This window comes from Rhinopithecus roxellana, chromosome 15, assembly GCF_007565055.1.
Source record: "Rhinopithecus roxellana isolate Shanxi Qingling chromosome 15, ASM756505v1, whole genome shotgun sequence".
Lineage (NCBI taxonomy): Eukaryota > Metazoa > Chordata > Mammalia > Primates > Cercopithecidae > Rhinopithecus > Rhinopithecus roxellana.
Window position 1 is genome coordinate 43,284,147 of NC_044563.1, and position 19,998 is coordinate 43,304,144.

A 19,998-nucleotide genomic window follows, 5' to 3' on the forward strand; every position below is an offset into this window, starting at 1 on the left:
TCCCACCCTCCTGTGATCTTTCTAGTTTCAATCACCACTGCTTTCCATCTTTCATTTTATATTCTGTTGTCAAAGACTGTTCATAATTCTCATCCACAGAGAATGCTATTTTATTCCTCCCTATCTGTATATATATATTGTCTTCTCCATCTGGAATGTGCTTACCCCTCTTTCTTTACTCGAGTAACTCCCACTTACCCTCCCTTACTCTGCTCAGGTGTTATTTTCTCTATGAACCCTTCTTTGATATACGTAGACTGCTAAGTTTCCTCTTCCGTATTTCTAAAACTAATTCTGCTTCCCCCTTTAAATCACTTTGCAAACTAGATTTTAATGATCTGTATATATATCTGCCGCTCCTACTGAAATGTTAGTCTCTCATGGACATAGCTGTCTCTTAAACATATTTGTAATCTCAGCACCTAATACAATGCCTGACATAGAGTAAGCTTTCAGTAAATATGTGTCAACCTCCAGTAAAATGATGGAGAGTGTTACAAATGAAGATTAAAGTAGGTATTAAGGCCAGCCTGTGAGTAAAGCTTTAACAAGTTTGGAATTTATCCTACAGACAGTGTGGGGCTAGTGGAGGTTTTCAAACAGAAGAATAAAATGATTTGTCTCTGGCTAGATGCATACATGTGAGTGTGTGTAGGTGTCGGGGGGGTCTAGGTGGGGGACAAATGCCAAACCTAGAAAAGTCTTTGCGTTGATATTATGTGAAGCTTAACCTTTAACTGGAATCTGCAGCACTTTTCCAAAGAGCCTAAAGCTGTGTGCAAGCCCACCTCAGTGACTCTGATTCAAAGTAACACATCACTCGAAATTGCTAGCTAGAATGTCCTGATGGCTTCAGTTATTCCAAAGCCTGCCACAGAAAGGCTTGGGGCTAGCTTTAGGAAACACTGCAAGCCTTTCTTCTATGCACTTGGCTTATAGTTACCTTACTTCAACCTATAATGTGACAGCTCAAGTTACCTTTGGGTCAGTGCCTTCATTGTGATAATAACAACCAGTACATATATAATGCTTTCTATGTGACAGGAACTGTTTGCAGCATCTTGGAAATGTTATTTCATTTTATGCCAACACAATCCTATAAGATTATTAGCATGGCTAAGAGATCTCCTGTAAGATTATTAGCATGGCTAAGAGATCTGAGCCCACCCGGAATTAAACAATTTTTCAGAAAACAAAGTAGCAATCAACTGACATTAATGTCTACCTATATATTTAGCCATATACTATTTGTATGTGTATATATTTTTTCATAGAAAAATATCCTAAATGAAGGCTACCTAATGTTAAGATGTTCACAGGTGGTAGGATTAAGGTTCCTTCTTTTACACATAAATACATGTGAGTGTGTGTGTGTGTGTATAAACATGTATGCAGAGCGTTGAATATTATGAGAATGTATCTTCATCAATAAAGTCATTAAAATGTTGTAAGCCAGCCATATTCTCAATAGCAGTCACAAATTCTTAGGAACCAGTAACCAGGAATTAGGTAGAGAAATAAAGACAATCTGGTATGAAAACCAAGAAGACATGAAAGAAATGAGAAATAAATGGAGGAGGAGGTCAGAACATAGGCCATGTCCCCAGTTCAACTTATTTTCATTGAGGACAGCAAGCAGTTATTCTTTGTCTTATAATTAACAGGTACCTATGCTAGCAGTGAATAGGATAAAGAGGATCCCTGCCCTCATGGAGATTATTTTCCCAAATATTAACAAGTAATAAGATACTGAGTATTGACAACAGAGAAGACTAGAATGGTGTGAGAGCCCATAACAGTAAAAGCTAACTTAGGTGATATTTAAAATTGCCTCTTCAATGAATTGCGGGCATGCAAAAATTAGAGTAATGATGGGAACTGGCCAAACTAAAATGAAAGAGAAGAGTGTTGTGGACACAGAACATAGGAACTAAAATGGAACTGACACTATAAGGGAGAAATGAGACAAGAAAGCAAAGACCATCTTTTGGGGAGCCTTGTAAACTATGGTAAATATTTTAAAGTTTATCTTAAGGGAAATTGTAAAACATTTATTCATCCATTCAGTCATCTAGTCACTCATTCAATAAATGTGTATCCAGCACTTTCACTGTTCCAGGTGCAGGGGAGGAAATATATATATTTCCCTCTACCCATCTTAGGTTCATTGGCTGGGGCCCCTGTAACTAAAGACAGATTAACAAAAGAAAAGCATACGTATTTATTTACTATAAGTTTTATGTAACACTGGAGCCTTCTTAAGGACCTGAAGAAGCAGTTAAACCTGACTGTATGCTAGGTTTGATGTAAAATGAAGAGTTGTAGAGAAAGGAGATAGGACGAAGGGCATGAGTAAACTCAGGTAAACTTAGCAAGGCCTGTTCCTTCAGATTCCTCTGAGATAAGGATGCTCCTTTGCTCCAGGTCTAAGAAGGGCACCTCTCACGTGAGGGTCTTATGACCTGCTTCAGGGGTGTAGGGTGTGAGAAGGACATAAAGTCTTTCCACACTTGCTGTTTCTCAAACTCCTTCAGCTTAAAATATTCAATATGCCAAAGTGCCATATTTTGGAGTAGAGTGTTGTGAACCCCATCTCAGGCAATGTTCTAAATGCTGAAAATATTTCTATGAACAAAACTGATAAAACTATCTGGTCTTATAATGTTTACATTCCAGTGGAGAGAATAGTTTTAAGCAAGGTGATTATCTCCAGGAATATTCAAAAATTGAATATGAAAGAAACTGTGCTGTGTACAGTGGTTCATGCCTATAATCCCAACACTTTGGGAGGCTGCATTGGGTGGATTACCTGAGGTCAGGAGTTCGAGACCATCCTGGCCAACATGGCAAAACCTTGTCTCCACTTAAAATACAAAAAATTAGCCAGCCACGGTGGTGCACGCCTGTAATCCCAGCTACTCAGGTGGCTGCAGCAGGAGAATCGCTTGAAGCTGGGAAACCTGGGAGGCAGAGGTTGCAGTGAGTGGAGATCACGCTACTGCACTCCAGACTGGGTGACAGAGCGAGACTCCATCTCAGAAAAAAGAAAAGAAAAGAAAAGAAAAGAAAAGAAAAGAAAAGAAAAGAAAAGAAAAGAAAAGAAAATGCAATCATGATGGGCTGCTTTATAAATATTATTTACATAGTCACAATGTGAAGAGTAGATATTGTATAAAAACATGAAAAGGAAGGATACAGATTTCAGAATAGCAGTATCATCTGGTAAGAGAAGAAAGGGAGTTAGATGGGAGTTACAAAACAGGTTTTAATTATAGCTTGTGTGTGTGTGTATGTATAATTTGAAACATATATGACAAAATATTAACTTTTTTAATATAGACTTTATTTGTTCCATACCATTTATACTTTTCTCAGCATATTTAAAAATTTTATAATTTAAATGATTCCATACTATCTGAGCTATTCAAATATTTAACACTAAAAGATAAGATTTTAAAACGTAAGACTAAGTTGGGAATTATAAAAAGAGGATAAGAGTAGGGAAATTTTGCAAAAATCAGTGTGAATCTACCAGTGGTTTGGATAAGGACAATGTAGTGTGAATCAAAAGCAACAAAGATTTGATTAGGAATTAAAATCAATAGAACAAGGTAATTAGTTCTCTGAGAAAAGTGTGGTCTGGTTTGAGAAAGAAAGGAGAAAAAGTAGTGAAAGGCAACAATTTGAGATAGACATTCAGAGAATTATCTAAAAAGCCTTTGCCAAGATGCTTTTTCTGGGACACCATTCCCTGCCACATATCTGCAAAAATTGTCCTAGAAAGAATCTTTAATTTGTTTTTTATCAAAGAATTTAGGAGGAGATATAAGTAGTAAGAGCTCTAAAGATCTTTAGGTCCCCAGTCCAAAGCCACAGAAACACTTCCAGGTGGGACTTACCAGATGCTGCCAACCTTCCAATAAACTAAGTAAAAGGAAAGAGCAAAAATATTGTGTCTTTCAAGAAGTAACCAGGTGGGAAGCCTTATGACAGGAAGTTAGCATTATCTCCTGCTTTTCAATCATAAAAGAAATGTATCTTACATAAGTTCAAAGCTGTAAAACGCTTCCATTTTATTCCTTCCAAGGCAATGCGTATCAACAGCTTAATGTCAATAGGGACATTCTCTAGGAAGTTCCTTTGGTTCCCTGAGTTACCTAATTGCTTTGGAGGTTGGAACATTTGTCTCTTCACTTAAGAGGAAAAAAGCCACAGAGTTACACAAAGAGATGTTGGTGAGAATAAAGAAGGGAGCAGAGGATGAACTCCAAGAGGTGAAACCACTGGCAGGTTTTATAACTCCCGCATTTGAATTGCTCTCTTTTTACAAATGTGCATTTCATTTGTGTTCCTCAACTTGGCCTACTTTTCTTGGGACTTTTTTTTTTTTTAACCTTTTAATAAATAAGCACAGTAAATAAAAACATGGAGAGGATTACTTTTCATTTCCAATTATTATAACTATCTTAAGCATTATCTTTTTGAATCCTTTAAGGTAGATATTATTATTTTACAGTTGAATGAAACAAAACTCAGGAACATTCTATACATGGACAAGATCACAAAATTGGTGGAAAAGAAATCCCAGGTGCTATGATTCTGGGATTTTTATGCTATACTGCCTGTCTCTCTCCACAATCACATTTTAGAGCCCCATATTTTCAGAAAATTATAGAAGGAAAAAAAATCAGCTTCAAGCTGGTCACATGTTAATTATCTCCAGGCTGCTCTAATATTTTTTATTCCAAATGTGCTTAAAATGTGCTGGCTATTTGACTATTGTAATTAAACTTAGATGAGGAAAGGAGGGAATTAAATATTATTTGTTTCTGATTCTTTAGGGGAAATTTCTTATGAGTTTAGATGAGAAACAAGTTTAGTTTATTATTACAATTGTAATAAATAGTTCTTGTTAATTGAAACTGGAATAAGCTTTCAGAATTCTCCTATCTAGCTTCTTGGTTTCTAGTTTAGACAGTAATCTGAACAGGAGCATATACTATACAGTTGGCTATCTATCATTCATTAATTCATTCAGCAAAAGATATTTTATCAGGTTCCTACTCTTTTTTTTTTTTTTAACACTGTGCTAAGTTCTGATGATACAAATGTAAATGGAAGATACCCAACCTTAAATAATTGCATTAAATTATACATATAATACATACAATAATTAAACCACATACCAAATGCAGTGGTGGCAAAAAGGATGAAATTATTCATTAGCAAATATTTGAGTTCCAACTAGTTGCCAAACATAGCACTAGATCCGGTACTGGGCACACAGTAGTGATCGAGCCCCAGTTCCTACTCTCAAGTATCCCAGAGCCTAGACCAGAGACACATGCAAAATAAAGAGGCAATTTCAGTATATTAAGTATCCTTGCCATAGCATAGGAACCAATTTAATGTTTGTATAGTGAAAGAAAAAAAAGACAGGGGAGGAAATGCGGAAATGAATGAAGGAAGGAAAGAAAGTGCTAGGATGGAGTAAATGTTGATGAGAGGAAATTAACCACGTCTTGGAAGTTCAGAGATAGCTTCTGGTGGAAAGGGAATTTATGTATGTGAAAACAAGATGCTAACCAGGTAAAACTGAAATGAATTTTCAGGCAGAAAAAAAGACCATAAGGAATGATACATGTCATATCTAAAGAATGTGTGTGTGTGTCTCAAAATACTTTTTCCAGTATAATATTCAGAGCAAGTACACCACCATTTCACGGTCGCTTTTTCATCAAAGCCCCTATTATGGGAACTAACCTTTCCTAAATACTAAACATAATGGTGATCAGCTGTAAAAGAAAGTGACTGTTTTGTTTAACAATAGAATTCCCAGGTCTCTAAGCACTTTTTAGGTTTCCCTAGATAAGTTCACTACATTACACACTCAACAGTACAATCTAAGGCAGTTGAATTTATGGCAAATGTAGTGTAACAAAGTACAGCTGAGAATTTGGGCTGCATACAATACCAATCTGCAACAATTCATCTTTATTTTCTTCTAAGAGTGTAGTGGTTTAAATCAAAAAGTATTGGAGTCAAACATGCCCATGTTCAAATTCACACTCCACCAATTACTCATTGTGCGACTTAAAGCACGGAAATTTTTATCTATGAGTGTCAGCTTTCTCTTCCATAAAATCGAGATAACAGTAGTAACTAGTTCATAAGATTATTAGAGCAATCTTACAGCATACAAATAGTTTAGTGCCCATTAACTGTTCAAGAATACTAACTATTATCACTCCACTGTTAATAAAGTTTTAAAAATATAGTAATGAAAAATGAATAGAGAGATAGATGGATTGATTTAAGAATGAATGAACAAGAAAATTCGGGGAAAGTTTTAACCTGTGTTTATTTATTTAAATTTATTGATTTATTTATTGAGACAGAGTCTCGCTCTGTCGCCCAGGCTGGAGTGCAGTGGCGCGGTTTCAGCTCACTGCACCTCCACCTCCCAAGTACAAGCAATTCTCCAGCCTCAGCCTCCAGAGTGGCTGTGACTACAGGCGAGTGCCACCACGCCGGCTAATTTTTTGTATTTTTAGTAGAGACGGTGTTTCACCATATTAGGCCACCTCGACCTCCCAAAGTGCTGGGATTATAGGCGTGAGCCACTGCGCCCAGGCTAACATGTGTTTATTAAATGTCTTCTACATTTGAAAGTAAGATCCTTTTAAGTCAACGACTGTCTAGCCCAATGACTGGCAAAGAGTAGACAATTTTTATTTGTTGAACTAAGCTTATTGTTATAAATATCTCTTTTAACTTCACTTAGATTAGCTTATTAGCCCTTCTGATTCTAAATGAATAAATTATAGAAGTTTAATGGTGACTTGGAAATCCCAGAAAGCCATGAGCCGTGACAATACTACATGGCACCCGCCATTTGTTTTTTTATCTTATCATTGTCCCTGATAAAAAAGGTTTCTAGTTTCACTGATCACTTCATTATACACTTTTGATATTTTCCTCCACTGGCAAAATTAAAAATAAAAAAATTAACCTTCCCAAAAAGAATCTAGCATCTATTGCCACTGATATTTTTACATTTATGTGTTTTAAATAAAATGAAGGCTATTGTGTTGGAGTGCTCCACAGCTCAGTCTTGATCCTCTTTTCTGTCTACACTTGCTTCATTGGTGATCATATCCAGTTTTATTCATGCCATTAAATATCATCTATACAATAAACATTTTGATGTTAAGTATCGTCCAGATCTCTCACCTAATCTCCAGACTTAAATATTCTGTTGCCTACTTGACATATTGATTTGAATATCTAATAAATATCTTAAATTCTACACTTCCATCACTGAAATCCAGGTCTTTACCTTCTTGATCTCCCAGGCTGCTTTATCCTTACTATTACATTTCATCTGATGATAAACACATTCTTTCATTAGGTAAGACCAATAACTTTGGAGTTAATCTGCTGACGTCTTGCACATCCTTTAGTCAGTAAAGAAATCCCATTGGCTCCTCCTTCATATCGCAAATTCCACCACTTATCACTACCTCCAGTAAAAGTGCCTAACAATCATCATTAATCATCTTCCTGCTGAAATAACCTCCTAACTTTTCTCCTTGATTCTACCTTTGCCCCTACTTACAGTCTCTCCTCTACATTCCAGGCAGAGATATCATTTTAGAAAATAAGCCAGGTCATGTTACTCCATTGTATAAGAATCTACACTGATTTCCCATTTCATTCAAAGTAAAAGCCAAAGTACTTACAAATTCCTGTTTTGTATGACCTGGTCCTTTGTTATGTGTCTGACCTACTTTTCCCTTCACTTCATCTGGTTCTTCTTCCCAATACATTGGTCCTTTTGTTCTTCCATTAAAAGGTCAGAAAGGCTCTTATCCCACAATAATTTCCCTAGCAGTTATCTGCCTAGAAGGCTTCACTGCAGATAACCACATGACTATTACTCTTTCCTTCCTCAAGTCCTTGCTCAAATGTCTACCCTAAGCAACCTGTTTAATACTACAAACTAACACCCCTCGTATCCAGTTCTACCTCTTCTTTTCTCTACCTTCTATATCACCTCATACTATTTTATATTGTTTATGTATTAATGTATTTTTGCTGATCATATACTGTTGATCCTTCAGCTAGGATACAAACCAAAATACAGTAACTTTTGTGTATTTTCCTCATTTGAGAATACAAAGCTCCTAGAACATAGTAGATATTCAACGAATATTCACTAAAGAAATGAATACAGGATGGAAGAAAGGAAAGAAATCCCCCATGTATTGAGTACTTGTCGCCTATCAGTATAGGAAGTTTGTGTTCTATCACGTAATCCTCCTGACACCTCAAAAAGGTTAGGATCCCTACTAGCTACTCATAAAAATTAAAATAGTAAAAATAAACTTTAAAAAAGGTTGGAATCATGATTTCCATTTTACAGAAAACTGAGTTTGAAAATAGAAAATATCCGTGCTCATGATCACTCACTAAGTCGCAGAGTAAGGCTCAGACCCTGTTCCATCTTTCTGTAAAACTAGTACTTTTTCCTTGAGATACTGCTGCAGGAAATATGGAAGTGACTGTGAATCACTGGATTCTTTCTAACAGGATCTCTAAATTGCAGTGAAAAATTGTGTGCACTGTTTTTGTTTTCAAACAATAAGCTTGATAAAGTTGTTTCAGTTAACACTAAAAACAGCAATGCTGTATTTTGGTTCTTCTAAAATGAGACGCCAGGGCTTACACATTGATAAATTCTAAACTGCCTTCTCACTCTTCCAATTTCTCAATCTTCATTAACTTCTAATAATTAATAATTTTTTTCCTACAAGATGAGTCAAAAAGACAGTGTATTTAAACTTGTAAATGCCACTGACTAAAGAAGAAAAAAAAGTGCTGAAATCCTCTCTCTTAATGGAACTTATCAAAACAGGTCCCAGAAAAGAACATAAACCAGTTTTCATCTTGCCAGAAACGACTCAATGAAAAATGTTCACCATGTTCTTCTTTACAATGGTAAATTTGTGGTCTGACCAAAACAATGGCATTGTGGTCCAAAACCATTCTGATATGGCCAGACTGAAGACAATAATGTGGTTTCGTTGATTTCAGTTTTTGGTCAATGTAGCTTACCCAAAATAAATTATCACATTTTCCCCTTAGAACATAAAACATTATGATACAGTGCTAACTACTGCATTATCTAACCTACTTGGAAAAATGCTTCATAAAGCATTGATATATTATATGAGTAAAATGAAGCAGATAAATTCCTCCTATCTTGACACCTCTTAATTTTTATTTATTTATTTATTTATTTATTTATTTATTTATTTATTTTGAGACGGAGTCTCGCTCTGTCGCCCAGGCTGGAGTGCAGTGGCCGGATCTCAGCTCACTGCAAGCTCCGCCTCCCAGGTTCCCGCCATGCTCCTGGCTCTGCCTCCTGAGTAGCTGGGACTACAGGCGCCCACCATCTCGCCCGGCTAGTTTTTTGTATTTTTTATTAGAGACGGGGTTTCACCGTGTTCGCCAGGATGGTCTCGATCTCCTGACCTCGTGATCCACCCGTCTCGGCCTCCCAAAGTGCTGGGATTACAGGCTTGAGCCACCGCGCCCGGCTGACACCTCTTAAAAATCACATTAATTGAAGTGATGAAAAATTCAAAGCATTATGGGCTGCCTTGTACTTACAATTTAAGACAATATAATACCATTTACTTGGGGCAATATATACCTAAACAAGCTAGAAAGAGAAAATAGCCTGGCTTTTCCCCATAATAATATAGGATAATCTAATAAAACAGGCACTTTAGCAGATGCTGAGTCACACCGTTTTGTGTATACACTTCCCCATTTCCTCTTTCTCTCACTTCATAATTATTATGCCATTGTTCAAGTTATTTTATATGGTCCTCACACTAATCCTTAAGATGTAGGCAGATAGGTATTATCACTTCCCTCCTAGAGCTTTTGCTGATTTCCCATCTGAACTATCAGCAACAATTCCTAAAGACATTGTAATTCTCTTGTGATACATTACTATGCTGTAGCGTTTTTTCCTCTGCATATCTGATTTTTGATTTTGGCGGTTTCCTTTACATTTCTTCTGCTTTTCTCTATGTCTGTGTTTCTCTTTCTATGGTTCCTTTCAAATGCTCTTAAGTTCCAATGGAAAATAGTTTCCTTAACTGAAAATAGATGAAATAATGGTCCCTATCTCATGAGAACCTTGTAGGTATTAAAGAAGGTAATAAGAATAAAGTGTTCAACACAATCCTGGCAGAGTAAAGTCACAGAGCCTGAGCATTTGGTAAATATGTTATTTTAAAGGAACAAACAATTACCTTTTTATCACCATAGTGTGGACCAAGTGCTATGAATGGTGTAGGTGCTCAAGAGAGAAATGTAGCTGTGCTGTGTGAACAATGTTCGATCTCTTTAATGGGTGGGATGAGGCATTAATCTTTCCCCTTGTACACTTTTCTTACATGTGTGCACTTTGTCCCCATATTTTCTTTCTATAATAAACATGAGCATTTGAGTTAGTTAAATGTATGCCCATAGCTCAATTGGAGAATACTTACAATATTATGATACTGAAAATTTAGGAACAAATAGGCTTGGGAAGAGAAAGGGGAGTTAAAATCTGTGGCAGAATATGCATACAATTTTGCAGACTTTCTTAGGAAAGGTAATGTAATTTAAGGTCTTAGAACAGTCCTGGTATGCCTCAAAGGAAAAGAAAATCAAGGGTATGTGGGAACACAGAGGGAATACAGTGGGGCCTGCAGAGTGGTTGCAAAATTCTGAATCATAAAATCAGAAAGCTATTGAACATTTGGATGGAAGACCAGCTACAGGAGGAAAGTGCTTTTTAGTATGCAGCTTATTTGCAAAATAAGCAATTTTATGAGTCTGACTAAAACTACAGGAAAGGGATCTTGACAAGGGTCTGGCAAGCTAGCAAAGGTAAATAGAAATGAATCGTAAAACCCAAATTATAGCTCCTATTATCTGTGTAAAATTCCACTGATACTCTATAGGTTTTTAAATGATGAGTTTAATATTTTATTTCAATAAAATACAAAAACAACTTTAAGCATTTTATAAATTTATTTCTAAGAAATCGCTTCACTGACCTTTTTCAGGTCATTGGTCTTTAATTTCTCATCTGTGAATTCTTCTACAAAAGTTTCTCCAGATTAAAACCCTAATTATAGATAAGAGAAGTCTGTGTTATTTTCATTTCATGTATGAAAAAATTGAGACACAGAGTAAAAGGCTCGTATTAATAGGAAATATTTGTGTGCAAGCTGAAAATGAAGTGCATGTCTCCTTATTCTTTACTTGCCCTCTTCTTTGTTAATCACGCGTTCATTCATTCAACTTATTTAACTGCCTATTGTGTGCCAGGTACTAGGACTAGCACTAGAAATACAACAATAAGCAAAGAAACAGTTTCCTGCTCTCAAATTGCTCAATCTACCATGTCAAAGAGACAATACTAATACACAATTAGTATGAATGCAAGTGCTATGAGGGGTACAGGCCCAGGGAGCTGTTTGACCACATGAAAGGAACCTGTCAGTCAGGCTCAGGGAATCAGAAAAGTTGTAATTATTAAAGAGAATCTGGAAAATAGAAGAATAAGGAGAAGTTAGCTAGTGAAAAGGGACAGGAGAAAAGTAGAAAGAGAGGGAATTGTTCCAGTTAGCACACTTTATTATTTAAATTCACATGCTGTGTTTTTCCATTCTTATTCATGTGTGGTATGACCGGAAGTCATATTTTTCAAAGCTATTCCCTACAAATGTGCATCTGTGATCACATTTCCCTTTAGTACTCTGCAGTACTATTAAATCATTCTTTATGTCTTAATTATAAAAGAAATCTTTGCACACAATTTCAAATTCCCCTATAAAATATAACCAATAAAAAAACAAAAATAAAAGCTATAACTCTGAATTTTCAGCTCTGTGAAGGAATTCAATTAAGGGAATCTAAAATGAGATGTATAATAAACCTTGAAGGATGGGGAATAGGCTAGGTCCAGTGACAAATGGATGGCTATGAGTCTACTCTGTAGCAAAGTTGGGAATGTCCCATGAATGATCATTCACAACATTTTCTATGCTTAGGAAACTTTAGGAACCCAAGAAAAACAACTGATCAATCAATGTCTCTGGCCAGCAACTCTCAGGACACATAGCCCAGAATGAAAATCTTGCTGAAGGGTTTGAACCAATGAGATTTCTCAAGAGGAAGAATGGATTTATGTTAAGATAAAGCTATCAAATAGTTATGCCACCACTAGCCCCACCTTGCCCATGCAGACATTGTTAATTAATCATGATTCTGTTTCCTACTAAATAGACTCGGGACTTCTTTCAGAGGAGTAATTGACCAAGTTGCCTCCCCTGATGTAGCAAAGATAAAATAAATAAATTAACTAAATAAGTTAGTAGATAACCACAGAGTTTTAATCTCAGTCCCAGAAAGTTAACATATCTAATTAAACTTCTTATTGTCCCCTCTGAAGAATAGAAATAATGATATTTACCTCATTTTTTATAGTGAAGATTACATAAAATTTCTGGGATAGCACCTGACACATAGTAAGCATTCAATAAATGTTAGTCTCTTTTTTTTTTTTTTTTTTTTTTTTGATACTGATATAAAGAGGAATATGGCAGCTTCCTATTGGGGCAGTTACCAATAAAACTTGTCTAACACCTTGGATAAAGACTATATTTTTATTGGAGAAAGTGATCATGCCATGTTTTGTTTCATGCTAAGGTAATGGTAAAAATCAATCAACTATAGAATATGCCTTCCTTGAAGAAAACTTGGGAACTTTTCTATTTCTTTTCTATCCTAAACTAAAAAAAAAAAAAAAAAAAAAAAAATGAAAAACAAAAGTTATGATTAACAACCTTCTTAAGAAAAGTACATCTATCTAACCTTAATAGTTGGATGGCACTTTTTAAATAATGACTTTACTGGTTAATATCTCATTCTTTCCTCTATTCAGATCCAGTGAGTTACTCAAAATTTAGATTAATCAATCAGTCATTAAAAATGTCCCAAATGACTAGTCAGCACGAGGAATATTTCTTTTTCTCTGAGATGGAGTCTCACTCTGTCACCCAGGCTGGAGTGCAGTGATGCGATCTCGACTCACTGCAACCTCCATCTCCTGGGTTCAAGTGATTCTCCTGCCTCAGTCTCCCAAGAAGCTGGGACTATAGGCACCTGCCACCATGCCCGGCTAATTTTTGTATTTTTAGTAGAGACGGAGTTTCACCATATTGGCCAGGCTTGTCTTGAACTTCTGACCTTGTGATCTGCCCACCTCAGCCTCCCAAGGTGCTGAGATTACAGGTGTGAGCCACCGCACCTGCCCACAAGGAATACTTCTAACATGAAACATGTCACATCCCTAGGCGGAAGTAAGTTTTTGAGCTGCTTATCTAGTTTTGCCCTCTTTGGGTTCCAGACACTAGACTCAAATTCAGGTGTAGTGAACTGATTTTAGACTTCTGTCTAAAACAGTACATAATAGTTCTGTGACTTGGGACTTCTAAAGGCAACACAAATGTTTCTTGAGAATGACTTATCCATGCCCTAGAATTAGAATTCTATATTTAATTGTATAGAAAATACATTAATTTATAAATTGTTGTATTAACCACATGAGTGAGGCACTATGCTCAGTACTGAGGACCCATTTGTGTGCAAAAGAGACAAACTCCCTATCATCAGGGTGCTTCTAGTCAAGTAGAGAAGACAGACTTTAATGATATAATCAATCAAACTCCCCCTACCACAAAATGGATTATAAACACAATAAGTGCTACAGAGAGAAATGAGTTTCCTCAATGTCTCACATCACACACAGACACCCATCACTTCAAATTCTCTGAATTATGGAAGTGATGAAAAACCTTAGCTCAGGCTAAGTAAAGAAAAACTATTAAAGGATCAGGGATATGAACACTACAGAAAGAATTCTGATTCTGTATCACCCTGCGATCCCAGTTTAACATCCATGAGATCCAAATCCAGAGAGGTAAAGAAAGAAGGAAAGGCAAAAAGATGACTTAGTTGTTAAATAGATGGAAAGCAAGCATGATGTTGTTAGTTACCAGTTAACACCTTGTGCTCTGGGCAGATCTGTGCTCACATATCAAAGGGGAAACCCACAACAGCCCCTTGTCAGTTCTGTATCCCCATATTAGTTCTAATAGATCCATTTTTTATAATCTATCTTATATCTTCCCTCTCATTGTATGCCTGAAATGACCAAATCAGCAGCTGAGGTCACATACATCTTATTCTCAGAGATTCTTCACATTGTATGCCTGAAATGACGTAATCAGCAGCTGAGGGCACATACATCTTATTCTCAGAGATTCTAAGTAGCAATTTCCTTTATCCAAAATATACAGGAATTGTAGGAGCTTAGTAAGGAGCTCCTGTTGAGCCCAACTTACAGAACATCAGGCATCTCTCCCTGAAGAGACACTGGAACAGGGTTTGAAAAATGCAGCAGTCTAGAAACTAGTAACTACAGGAATATTAATACTGCAAAACTAACAACCAAATACTAAGCATGAGTAACAGCTGTGAATGAGCAGTCACATCGTTTTTAGGGGTCCAGAAAATCAGTAGATCATCCATTCTGCTATTAGACTTATGGGAAACACATTAGTGAAGTAATAGAATGAATGTGGACAATATAGTTTTGGCAGCTCACTTTCCCTCTTTAAAAAAAGAAAAACTGGTATTTTCAATGTATGTCAGTTCAAGCTATGAAACGATGGATTATACAAGAGAACCACAGAGTTATGAATCAAGTATAAAAGGGAAGAAAAATGAAAAGTGAATAGCTACCTAAATAGATGTTATCAGAAAATGGACCGCAGTTTTCCAATCCATGTTTAATCTGCATTTCTAGAAAATAATATAATATTGTGCATTTTCTGAGAACCAGAGAAACTGCAATATGCTTGTTAGGAAGGAATTTCACTCACATGATCAAGATTATTTAATTCAAAATATAATACTATATGCTAAATTGATTTAACTCATAATAAAACTATACATTATATGCACTTTAGACTCTTAGGTATCCTCTAGATTCACTTCCAGTAACTTGCCATTACAGTAAGGTTGAAACAAGGATAAAAAATAAAACCACTGATGGAAAAAATGCCCAGTGATTAGAAGAAAATAAGGAAGTTAGAAACAATAACTACACAGATATTTGTACAACAGTGCACATAGTAGGGGTAGTTATCACTGAGAATTTAAATTTATATCATAATCAGGTTAGCATTATTCCAAGATTCTGAGATTTGGTAGACTTTGTTTCATGTTAGTATAACATTCCTTATGCAAAACAAATAAATCTAATACTAGTGAAGGGAAAAAAACATATAATTATCTAATGTCAGAGGAGATACCTGTGAACCTGAAACTTGAAGCTTTGTGCAAGCTATTTGGGTAAGAATTTTAAGAAGTAAAACAGAACTGATATTGTTAGAGGGGACTGTGGTGGGCCATCCACTTAACACTTTCCTTTGGCTTCTGATACACTTCCTTCCTTCTGTCTAATGTTACATCTTCCCTAACATATTATCTCCCTCTCTCATTCCTTAGTATTGGTGTTACACCAGACTGCTAGGCTCTGCTCTCATCCACATCTAAGAATTTCCTCACTGATTGTGTTTATTTCCACGTCTCTTATTTTCAGCTTCTATAAACAGATATTCCTAAAGCCGTAACTTCCACACTGATAGCTTTTCAAAGCTCACTAGGTCAGACTCCCATGAAATGTGACCCTTTGCTTCCTAAGCCCTCATCTTAGTTAACAGTACTGCTATCAGCTACAAAGATTTTCTTCTTGATTCTTCTATCTTCTTCATAATTTCTTTCAATTCCAGTTCTTAAATGTCTTTACCAACTAATTGTTTTCTCTAATACAGTGACTTAGTTTTTGTCTTTGTCACCTCTGTCTCCTTGTGATAGTCTTCTGACTGATTTCTTCATTTACAGTCTCCGCTTGCCATCACAGCTTCCTGCCTTTTCAATCTATCTCCCCACCGCCACCACCAGTCCTGCCCTTGAGACGATATATTTTATAAAAAGCCTTAAGTAAGGTTAGGATGAGTACGTCTTGGAGTTATCATATAAAGTATTTGCACAATGGGTAAGAATTTGGCTTGATAATCTCTAAGGCTGAATTGCAAACCAAGCACCAAAGACTAATAGAGCATCACTGAAGTCGCTTATTCAAAATAAGATTCCTTTGCCCCACCACAATGTACTGACTCAAAATCTTCTGAGTTTAGACTCATGAGTTATAGTTTTGTAGGCTCCCCAAGTGATTGTGATACACATCCATTGTTTGGAAACTCTAAGATCTTATTCAATCCTAAGATTCAGTGATTATAACCCTTTAATCAGAGTCCAATTTGCTATTCTTAGAGAACAGTTACAACAGTATTTTTTGCAATGGCGGCATCAAACTAAATGTAAGACTTTCTAAATGGTTTACATTAAATAAAAGAAACATTTATTTAAATATATAAATTCTGATAAATTTGTGAAAATAATTACATCACATTAGAGGCAAGCCTCATGTACACTTTTAACACATATACCTAACGAGTTTTCTTTAGTTTCACACAGATGTTAATAAGCTGAACATGAGAGTTCAAAAATATATCTGATAAAAATAGTAAATGTTATTCTATGCAAAGTGTTTATAAATTAAACTGTTAATTACATTAAGAAATAATTAAGATTTAGCAGAACAGTAGGAAAAAATGGGGTAAAACTGAAGTGTTTAATTACTTTTTCCAGCTCATTCTTTTAGGTAATGAAAAGATTACTGCCCTATATACAAACATAACATTTCTTATATAAGTAAATTGCTATAGACATTAGTAGCTTATGACCTAGCAGTAGAAACAGACCTTTATATATTTAATAAATTTTATTGTTAAATCATTGCTATAAACGAACTATTATGAAATAATAAAGATAGGAATGGGATAGACATGGTGGTTCATGCCCGTAATCCCAGCACTTTGAGAGGCTGAGGCAGGTGGATCACTTGAAGCAAGGAGTTCGACCAGCCTGGCCAACATGGTGAAACCCCGTCTCTACTAAAAATATAAAAAAATTAGCTGGACGTGCCTATGATCCCAGCTACTCAGGCAGCTGAGGCACAAGAATCGCTTGAACTCAGGAGGCAGAGGTTGCAGTGAGCCAAGATCACACCACTGCACTCTAGCCTGGGCGACAAAGCGAGGCTATGTCTCAAAAAAAAAAAAAAAAAAAAAAAAAAAAAAAAAAAAAAAAAAATATATATATATATATATATATATATATATATATATATATATATATGATTAATACTTTCTTTTGTAAAACAGTCTCTCCAAGGAGCAAACTTGTAAATATAAGCCTAAACTCTATGGCATACTGAAGTATCAGAGGTCGAATTCCAACTGTATAGGAAGCACATGAGAATGTAGATGACTAGAAATATGGATATAGGTATATTAATTAGCAATGAGATATGTATTTTTATACTTAATGAGGCCATATAACACAAATGTTTTGCATTTAGTTGTATTTAGTCTGAGCTATCCACAATTTTTTAAAATTTAAAGCCCTTTGTTTCGATATTAAATACACAATTATTTAGAGTAAGAATACATTTTCCCATAGAAACATTTTGCAAAATGTGCTGAGAATCCCAGGCTAGCTCATAACTCCTATTAAACCCATTATGACTTTATTTATAGTACTAATAGTACTATCTGAAATGCGACATCTTAAAACAAAACAGCAGCAGTGCAGAAATAAGGGGAAGAAGAATTCCCTTCCCTTCCATTTCCCCTTCCCCTTTCCCTCCCTTTCCCCTTTCCATTTTCTTCCTTCCCCCTTCCCCTTCATTCCCTTTCCCCTTCCCCTTCCACTTCTCTTTCCCTTCCTTCTTCCCTTCCCTTTCCTTCCATTTCCCCTTCCCCTTCCCCTCCCTTTCCCCTTCCCTTCTCCTTCCTTTCTCCTTCCCCTTCATTCCCTTTCCCCTTCCCCTTCCACTTCTCTTTCCCTTCCTTCTTCCCTTCCCTTCCCTTTCTACAACGAAGCTTCCCTTAGGCATATTTTGAAAGAACTACATGCTTCCTTGCTGTCATTACCTGTTGTTGCCTCCCCTACCTCCCAGTAACCATTGATATTCAAAGCCACTGACTGCAACACCCTTGATCATGGGACAGGACAAGTTAACAGGAAACTTTACTCCTTATCAGTAAGGATTTGGTTTCCCCACATAGATCAATAAAAAAATAAATAAAGGAAGCTTAAACAAAGAAGATGTGGATATACATAGTCCACAGGTAGTGGGGGGTTCATGGTTCTCAGGGAGTGGAGCCCCAACTATTTTTCTCTTCCAAACCCAGAACACATGTTCTGTCCTTCAAGTTACCTTAAAGTCCAAAACAACTGCTGGAGTTCTAGCCATCAGGTTTATATGCCAGACAGCAGAAGAAGAAAGTAAATAAGGGAAATATGTTACTTTCTACCATGAGTCACTTTACTTTTAGGAATCCTCTGTTTACATGTTATTGGTTAAAACCTACTACTCATATGCCACATTTCACAGCAATGGTTGATGAAAAATGTAGTATTGTAACTGATGCCTTTACCATCGCAAATGATATTAGAGGTCTGTTCCTGAGAATGAAGGGAAGAATAGATATTGACATGAAATTAGTCATTTCTGCTATATTTCTCAAATGTCCAATGCTCCAGATTACTTGCCTCCTTTCCTAGTTACTCAGTGAAGCTATCTCAATTCTATTTTCTTTAAAAGTCGAACTGACAACAATGATCCTCCTAGAACAATGGTTCTCAACTGTGGTTGCACATTAGAAGCACTTACAGTATTGTTAAAAAATCCTGACGCCCAGGTAACACTCAGACAAATTAAGTCAGAAGCTCAACCAATGGGACACCCAGGTCTCAGGATTTTATATATGTGTGTGTGTGTGTGTGTGTGTGTGTGTGTGTGTGTGTGTGTGTGTATGTGTGTCTGTGTGTGTGTGTGTATTCTTGGTGATTCTAGTGTGTAGCCAACTTCGAGAACCACTGTCCTAAAAAATTGCAAAGGACAGATAATCCAAATGATGCTATATTCTATAGCTGCTTTTCTGCTACATAATCAAGAAATAATTTAAAAACTGCATGTCATAAATAAGGAATGATTTTGAGAGTGGTGCACTTCCCTGGCCTGCCAATTGTTTGCCTTTGGGGTCGGTTTTCTTATAAAAATGAATATCCTCCTTTTTTTATAACAGAATCTTCTAAAACATCTAAACCACAAGATTCTCTGAAATTTCTTTACTAGTGTTGGTCATATTTCAGACCTTTTTCACTTTTCACACACTCCCACATTCATTCAAACACTCTATATGGCTCTAAAATAAGTCTTAAATGTGTCCACACCTTTATCTCATCCAAAACCCACATAGCAACCAAAGAAATGTTTAAAACAGACACACACACACACATCTGATCCTGTCGTTGCTCTACATAGATCCTCAGAATAACTTCCTACTGATCTAGGACTCTCTAAACTCCAAGATCCCCTTCCTGCCTACTTCCCAGCCTCATCTTAGGCCACTTGTTACACTGTCACACAATGGCTTCCTTTCATGACTCTCTTCCTTACAGTTAACATAGTTTAACTGTAAGTTTGTCAAGCCTATGAAATTCCCAACTCCATCAAACCAACACATTTATTTGATAATTCCTATTGTAGGAGGTCTTTGCTGCTTCCAGAGACTGCTTAGGAACCCATATTATACCTCTTCATGAACCTTATCACAGTTATAATTGTTTAAAAGGCCACTGATTTTTTTTTATGAGGGCAGGAAACATGTTCTTCATTATTTCGTTTCAGAACCTAGAATAGTTCCTATCACAGACCATGTATGT

At 36.2% G+C, this 19,998-nt stretch overlaps 1 protein-coding gene across 2 annotated transcripts in view; it reads left to right on the top strand.

Moving 5' to 3' along the window:
- GRM5 (glutamate metabotropic receptor 5) overlaps positions 1-19,998 on the top strand; it is a 582,078-nt gene that overhangs the window by 502,028 nt on the left and 60,052 nt on the right. The gene's annotated exons all lie outside the window — the stretch shown is intronic.